Source organism: Prionailurus bengalensis, chromosome E1 (genome assembly GCF_016509475.1).
Source record: "Prionailurus bengalensis isolate Pbe53 chromosome E1, Fcat_Pben_1.1_paternal_pri, whole genome shotgun sequence".
Lineage (NCBI taxonomy): Eukaryota > Metazoa > Chordata > Mammalia > Carnivora > Felidae > Prionailurus > Prionailurus bengalensis.
Window position 1 is genome coordinate 18,522,686 of NC_057347.1, and position 8,952 is coordinate 18,531,637.

Genomic DNA, 8,952 nt, shown 5'->3' on the forward strand with positions numbered 1-8,952 from the left:
GAAGTTGCTAGTGCACAGAGAAGCACAAGTCCCTTGAGAAGAAGCTTTGGGTATGAGTTGGGGGAGAGGGGTTCTGTCACTGCTAAGCTAGTTCTTGAAACTCTGGGATTCCAAAATTGGATTAGATTCTCAGAGGCGGGCGATGGGGCAGAAAAATGGAAAAAGGGGAGAACAGAGCCTGGCATTATGGGAACCTGTTAGGTTTAGGAAGTAGCATTTAGTCTTTCTCTGGTGATGTTCTGGTCTTCTTCCTTAAGCTTCCTTAAGCTTCCTTAGCCTCCTTAAGCTACTTGAGGAGGGCCCTGGGAACCCAGGGGATGGAGAATACACTCGTGTCAGAGGTCAGTAGGCACCCTGGTGCCAGGTGAGTGTGGCTTCAGCCTTCTCCCGGCATCCCTGTCCCACCCCCAAAGTAGATGGCCATTCCTAAGCCTCAGGAGGCAACAGGCTGGTCTCCTCTCCGATATGTATGCTTGGGACAAGCCCACCTCCCGCAGAAATAGAAATCACATACATGACCACCATCCCACCTATTCCTAAAAGCCTAATAAGTATGAGAGTGAGTTTGGAATTAGTCTTACAGAAATAATTCTCCGGGTGGAAACAGAATGAAATCTATGGAAATATACATGATCGCTCACCATGAAAAATAAAAGAGGGAGCTCTCCCTGCTCCACCCCCCTGTGAATGAGGCAGAGATTAATCTTTTGAAATCAAATGTATAAATTATACATGGATGGGAACTGGCTCAGGCAGGAGGTGTCTGATAGGGTGCTGATGGAAATGAAAATGAGGCTTGAAAGATCATTTCTGCTTTTGAATCAGCTCCAGCATTGCTGGTGCTCCTGGGCCCCCCTGGAGGAAACACCCTGACTTATCAAATCAGAAAAACACCCCATCCCCAAACCCTTGGAACACACACCTTCAAAGCAATTGCTAATGTTTTGGATGATATTTCTGTGCGTCACCAGGAATAATAAAAAGGCAATAAAAGTTTGAAGGCCCATATTTTTGCTGCCTGATGGCTGATGTAAATCAAACCCACCTCTTCAAAGGGCTAGACAGAAAGTTTTATGGAGTGGCTGTCGCCTGCCAGGAAAATGAGGGTGGGGTTACGTCTGGGAACAAGTATCACCTGTAGTCAGGCCACGGCTGTGTGACTCTCAGCTTCTCTTTACCCACTCTGGACTTACTGCTCTATCCACTAGTGAACTCTCCTATCCATTCAGTTAACTTCCTGAGTCCCTTACCACGTGCCAAACACTGTGCTGTACATATATTTGGTGCCGAATAAATGAAATTAACACGAAGATGAATACAGCAAGTCCCTGTCTTCAAGAAGTTCCTGGCCAGAGAAACAAAAACAGATGAGCTGCAATACCACCTTGTTAGAGTCAAACCAACGTGCTTTGTTTTTGGTTTTGTTTTTCAATTTTTTTTAAGTTTACTTATTTACTTCTGGGGGAGGGGCAGAAAGAGAGGGAGGGATAGAATCCCAAGCAGGCTCCGCACTGTCAGCACAGAGCCCGGTGTGGGGCTCGAACTCGCGAACCAGTGAGATCATGACCTGAGCTGAAACCAAGAGTCAGACGCTCAACCGACTGAGCCACTCAGACGTCCCAGAACCAACATGCTTTGATCAGAGGGTTTGAAGATGGACAGGTTTCTAAAGGAATAGAGGTTGTTTTGCCTGACAAAGAGGATTACTCCCTACTAAAGATCGTCTGGCCAGAGCTTCACCATGGGTCTTCAGAGAGTCTTTAAGATGACCTCTGCTGAGAGGGTAGGAGAGGAAGTGAGCCGAGATTGAACAGGACATTTTTGATGGGGCAGTACGGAATTCGGCCATATGTATTATAGGTGTGAGAGAGAGATTAGCAATGGTTGATGTAAATCCATGAGGTCAGGGACCCTGTCTGCATCTCCAGGGACTTCTACAAGGGCCTAGCTCAACGAAGGCACGGTTTTTCTCTAACAAATGAATAACAAATGGTCCGTGGCATAGCATTATTTCCGGATAGAACAGATCCTGCCCTGCTTGTACAAGCAAGGTATACACTCCCCTAACATCCTGGCAGGGGAAAGATGTGACCCTTCCCTGCCTGGGATGTCATTATTTGGACCCGTCTGAACTGATGGCTCACTCCCTTTTTAAAATGATGTTATTCAGGGTATAATAAGCATACGGCAAAGTGCGTAACTCTTAAATGAATAGCTCAGTGAATTTTACATACGTCCACACCCATGTAACTACCAGCAGATCAAGATATAGAATAATTCCTGCTGTCCACGAGGCTCCTCCGTGCCCCTTCCAGCCCCGTGGAGGGAACCCCTATTCCAACGTCTCTGCTAACTCTTTCTGTAGACTCTACCCCCATATTCCCGCCCTACGAAGAGAAAAAACTTAAAGGTGAATCTTCATTTATCTTCCTTCTAGGGGAAAACAGATTACCGGGATGGTTTTTAACTCTTGGCATCAGAAAACACAGAATCACTAGACGTTAGGCAGGGGTTTTGCACATCTGGGTCAAGAGCTCATACCTTTTCAGGAAGTAGAACTTCTTCTTGACATCAATTTATTCCACAGACCCCATATAAGAAGAATGGCTGCCTTTTTAGTGTCTTTTAGTTAACCAGTGGTCAGCAGGGGCTGGGAAGGGGAGGGGACAATGGGGAGTTAGTGTTTAATGGGTAGAGTTTCAGTTTGAGAAGATGAGTGGTGATGGTTGCCCAACAGCGTGAATGTATCTCATTAACGCTGCTGTATTTTACACTTATAAGTGCTTAAGATGGTAAATTTTATGTCATGTATATTTCACCACAAGAAAAATAAAAAAGATACAGTATCACCCAACAAGAAAATATATCAAACCTCCTATGCATTCAGCGGGTGTCTTAAAATAGAATTTTATTAATAACCATCGATTCGATGTTCTCTTGAAAAACAATAGTACATGGGAGCGTGAGGCTATCCTTTGCCCCGCCCACAGTATCCTTTGCCCCGCCCACAGTACCCTTCGCCCCACCCATAGACAATGTAGAGTACATGCAAAGATTCCTAAGTCTTAGTTAATGGCTGCAAGATCCTCACCTTCTCCCAGTGTCTGAGACCCACAGATTAACATTAACTGTTCATTTCAGTGCTCCTCAGTTGAAGACACTGAGGCTCAGAGAAGGGAGTGACTTGTCCAGGGCCACATAACCTGTCGGTAGCAGAGCCAGGATAAGACACCTGCGGGCTTGAGTCCATCTGGCAGGTGCTCTCGTCTCTAAGCCAATGCTGTTCCACCCCAGCTCAAGACCGCATGCGCTCTCCTGAGCCTCCATCTTCTGTTTCCTGCAAACACTTAACCAGATGTGATTACCGACTTGGGGACTCCTCACTTGCCATTTCCATCAAGGCAGGAAGGAGGATGTGCAGCCGAGAGACGGGGCCTCCCGATTCCTTTGTCATTTGACCCTGAAACCCACTGGGGACGTAGGGGCTGGTACAGACTCATTCTTATCGTCAAGGCTGTGTTATGGCTCTTGTGAACAAGGACAGATTCACCTGGAGCCACAACGTTCAGAGCCCAAGGCTGGGAGTCCAGTTTCAGAATAGAGGTGCTGTCAGAGGCGAGAGTGGGTGCCTTGGCTATTTTGGCAGGAGCTGACAGTAAGGAATTCTTCTCTCGCACAAGCTGTGCAGCGCGTTTTGTACTGTGGGCTGCGTCTGCCTCCGCCTCTCTCTTTCCCAGGCTCGGTGGACGCCGTTGCTCCCCAGCCCCCCTCCCCGACACTGCTAATGACAACCAATTAATTCAGCATAATTTGGTTCATTACAAGCCCTTAGATTGGTAACAGTCTTTTCCCGGAGTGCAGAGCAGCCTTCCTGAACTTTCTCAAAGGGACAAAGATCTGAGCCTGGGTGGAGAGAGAGGGTGAGTCCTGCTCTATGTGCCCAGTTGGGTGTGAGGAGCTGGTGGGTGCCTGAGACCGGCTGGGCTGTGCTCACTCCAGCAAAACACATCCTTCCCGGTGCCCCCACAGCCCCGGTTAAAAATACGATGGAAATGGGACAAGGCAAGACACCCCAGCAGGAACATCAGGCCACCCTCGGCGCCTACAAATAGGCACCGTCCTTGTGGGGCTAGAGATGTCCGTTCTGTGCTGAGTGGGCCTGACCTGATGGCCGTGGGTGTTCGTGCAGGGGCCGGTGGGGAAGGAGGCCATGGCTGTGGCTGAGACCCAGCGAGGCTAAGCAGGCAGCTGGCAGGGTCTGCCCTACGGGCCTGGTCTTCAAGGGGCAGGAAATGATTAAGAGAGTCCAGACTCGCCCCAACAGGGTGGGGCCGTGGAAGGAACGCTGGGCCATGGGAACAGGCTGGGGCAAAGGACCAGGAAGGGTTTCAGAACTGGGCAGGCCAGGACTGGACTCGGAGCCCATGGTCTGACGGCAGCCTCCTTGTTCGTCACCGTCTCTGATTAAGAACAAGATAATGACGCCTCGTTCACTGGGTTGTGAGGAGGCAAGCTGGCGGTGGGAGGCCGGGAATGTGATGGTTCAGGGAGGAGGCTCGGCAGCCTGGGCCGAGGTCCTCGTTCCACCCCGGGGTGGCCTTGGGCAAGTCACTTCCCCTCTCCAAGCCTCAGTGTCCTCGTTTGTGGAATGGGGTAACAACAGCATCTGTTTCACGGGAGTAAGTGGGGACTAAACCAGCACTTAGAAGGGTCCTGACACACAGTAGGTACGCAATTCACATGGGCTGCTTTTATTAACGATGTGTGTGCAGTGCCCAGCACCCTGCCTGGTAGAAGCATCCTGAAGGCTCTGAAACTGTTTACCCCGTCCCTCTCCCTGTGACTTTGTTTTGTTTTGAAGTAGGCTCCATGCCCCCCATGGGGCTTGAACTCACGACCTTAGGATCAAGAGTCACATGCTCTACCGACTGAGCCCGCCACATACCCCTCCTTATTTTTGAAGAAAGATATTAATCGCTACCAATCTCAGGGCATTTCTGTGAGGCTCTTCTGGAGAACCTGTCCTAAGGCACTCTCCCTCTGTCCCTCGGGCCCTACTGCAAGGAGGCAGACTTCCATCGAGGCCTTTGAGCGTGTGAGGGTTGGTTTTTCTCCTCTCGGGAGCGGGGTCAGTGAAGACTGTGGCATCCCTGTGCCTCTGCACCTCATCTGGCGCCTGGCACATGGGACACCCGGGGAGGGTCTGCGGGGTGAGCCCGGGTGGGCTGGAGGCAGGGTTAGCTGGATGTGGGGGAAGACGCATGTCAGAATGAGCAGGAAGTTGCCTGTGTTGGTGGGTGGCCGGCCTTTGAGAGGGGACCAGCCAGGCTCGCCTAGGCCCCATCCTGCCTCTCTCCTGGATACTGGAGTCTCTGAAAGCCCCAGGACACGGTGGACGATATAGGCTTTGGATGGAGGAGAGGGGAGAATTATACGACTATCCTATCTCTGCTCATCCCTGCCAACCCTCCGCCTGACCCTCCACCCTTGGCTAATAGTCACCAAGTCTGCAACGTTAAAGCCTCCAGGGGAGCCGCTACAAATCCGGAATGCCCAGGCGTCACCCCAGACCAATTAAATCAGAAATCTCTGGGGGCAGGACCCAGGCGTGTGTATTTTCTTGTCAGGTACTCAGGTGATTCCAGCGTGCCGCCCGTATCGGATGATCTAGGGAAAGACACTATTTCAGATTCTCAGGAACTGCAGGATTGAATGATGCGTCTCAACAGCCCCATCGATTCAGCCTCCCAGCGTTGCTGTCTTAGAGGGGAGATCATTCCTGCCACTGGGCGTCCAGTCTGTGCAAATCCCCCAGCTGGGTGCTGAAGGGAATATGGCAATAACCCGCAGAAGAGATCCTAATAATAACATTCGTGGAGTGCCTCTTGTGTGCCGGGTACTGAATAGACATTTGCTACCACAAAGCCACTTCTATAAAGCCCTACTTAAAATTTTTTTTTTAACATTTATTTATTATTGAGAGACAGAGAGTGAACAGGGGAGGGGTAGAGAGAGGGGAAGACACAGAATCCGAAGCAGGCTCCAGGCTCCGAGCGGTCAGCACGGAGCCCGATGCGGGGCTCGAACTCACAAACCGCGAGATCATGACCTGAGCCGAAGTCAGTCGCTTAACCAACTGAGCCACCCAGGCGCCCCTGTAAAGCCTTGCTTTAGAGATAAAGGATGTAGCAATGCTGTCAACCCCCTGCCCGTACACGCCCTCGTGCGCCCAAGACTGACTACAAACGTCTATGAGTTTGGGGGTTTTCTTTTTACATTTCTTTCTGGCCAGGGGAGCATGCTAAGACCACTCATAGAATAAGCTGGAACTCTCTCTTCAACGAACAGGGCACAGAGAGTTGGTGGATAGCACCCCAGTTTTTCACCTCCCAACTCAGACAGCTCTGATGTGTATGCTGCACCAGTGACCTTGAACTTTGATACATATCTGATCACCTGGGGAATATATACATTAAAAAACCTTTGATGCCCAGGTCACATCCCAGACCAATTATTTCTGAATCTCTGTACATGGAACTCAGGTATCTGTACTGACGGCAAAGTTCAGCCAAGTCGTACACCCGTATTCTCCATTGCCTCCCTGGGGTTGCCCAGCAGGATTGGAATCCAGTTGCCCAGTGTGGTAACTTGCTTGGTACAGCGCCCTATTTGGGGGTGCCTTTCTCTGTCTCCCTTCCCCATTTGCTTTTTGGCACTTCCCGGGATGGCCTCCCAATAAACTTCTGATAGCGAATCCTGGTTTCAGGGTCAGCTTCTGTGGGAATCAAAGGAAGCAGAAGTCTGGAAAGCCTAAGTGTCTCACCTAGAGTTTTGCGGCCAGGCTATTTGAAGTCCCGCTCTCTGTAGACCTTGTGGCATCATGGAAGAGACAAGTATTCAGAAAACTACAATATCCAACAAAAGGCAACGAGAGATCAAATAGATCTTCAAACAAATGCCAGATCAACATTAAAAAACAAACCAACCAACCCAGTCCAACAATGAAATGTGATGTGAGTCAAGAAAGACCACACAGAGTCAGAATCATTTATACTAGGCAAGTGAGAAGGATTTCTCTAAGAGGAATCTGGGCAAGGTCATTGCCTATATTGGACCAGCAGGAGCAGAGGGCAGATCTGGACCTGAGACAGAGCCCAGGGCCGAGCTGGATGAGTGAGTGGTCGGGAAGTTCCTCTGGCCTCCCAGTCCCCAGGGTCCTTTCTCAGCCTCCTACATTGGATCTCTCTCTAAGGAGTCATGGTTGGACAAGAGTCATCTTCTTTCTTTAATCTTTTACCCAGAATGTGAAGGCAAGGGGCCAACCCGGAGTCGTATTCGGGAACATAGATGGAAGGAGGAGGCCCAATGGTGTCAAGTCCTGACGGTGAACTTGGGTTCTTGATGAAGGTCAACCATTCCACAGAGACAAAATACCAGGGGTTAGGGGTCCATCTGATCCCACCCTCCTTTCCCCTTTCACCACCCACCTCTCTGCCACTCACAGCACTAATTTCATGGTCCAAAAGGCTGAGTCTGCACCTGCTACAGGGCCTTTGCCTGCCTTGAGAAGCCTTTCTTCAGATCTCAGAATGGTCCATTCCCCCCATGACTCAGAATTCAGCTCAAATGTCACTTCCTTGGAGAGATCCTCCTGGTCTACCTTCTCCCTCGTCCCCCGCTCCCACCCCCCCCCCCCAGCCTCTCTCACGTCACCTCATCTTATTCTTTATTGCACACAACACATCTGAAATTCATCTTAGGTGTGCTTCTGTTTCCTCCTTATCCTGCCAGTCTCCCCTTCCTGGCTGCGTGAGACTAGGTGGGGACATCTCTCTCATGTGTGTGTCTGTCCCCTCAGCTCCTAGAATAGTGAATGATTGGACCGGGCAGGCCCAGAGGGCTATGCAGTGGGGCCTGGTGACAAGAGGGGGTCTGGGTGAATTCTGGGGGTGGGAGGGAGGGTGAGCTGTCTTTGCTCTTCCAACACTGCGTTTGTGACGACAAGCTGTGCTCAGGCAGCCTGGCTGGTCTAAATGAGCAGTTCCTAATAGTGACTAATCAATACGGATAGAGGAGCTAAATCAGGTTAAGACCCAGCTCTCCTGGGTTGGTGTCATGCCATAAATGGCTTCCCAGCAGCCCAAGGTCAAGGGTGCCGCTCTTACCCCTTCCCCCTCCCTGTTTCCATCCCCCACTGCCTACGAGGGGCTCCTCCCCACAGCCCCGGGATGCCCACCAGCCCGCACACATGTGTGCCCCAGGCCATTGCTTTCTGTTGCCCAGCCTCCCCCTCACCCCCCGCATTAGAATGCCCTTTCCTTCTGCATTTTATTTCCGTACCCAAGGTCTGGGGTGGTCACGCACACGCTGACATTTAAAGACTCAGCCGAGAAATCAATCTGTGTGGTCTGTCCTTCAGCACCTCAGGAACCTGTGTGGCTGAGCCAAGCCTCATCTGGCTCGCACCCTATCGATTTGTAATGGTATCTGTGGGTTGCTGAAATTACATGTGGAACCCGCTTGGAGAAAAACAGGAGGCAGTGTAGCCGAGTGGTTGGGGGCCTCGGGAGCCACAGTGCTCGGACTTGAACGGTGGCCTGGGTCATTTGCTCCCCCTCTCTGAGTCTCAGTCAAGGGAGTCACCTGGGAGTATCTACGCTATAGGGCTGCAGGGACGATGGAATGAGTTAAACATACAGCACTGAGAACGACCCGTGCGACACCGTGCTATATAAGCGTTAGTTATTGTCTTTGGGCTGGGGACAGAAACGGTAGTACCCACCTCCCAAGGTTGTTTTGAGGATGAAATGAGATAACTTATGTAGAATCCACCTGGCATGTTGTGAACACTCAGCAGGCCTTTGTGCTGCTGAGTGACTTAAGGAGACACAGTCTGGTGAACACAAGCCAAGGCCAGGGATCCCTGAAATAATGATAATCATTAGGAATTAC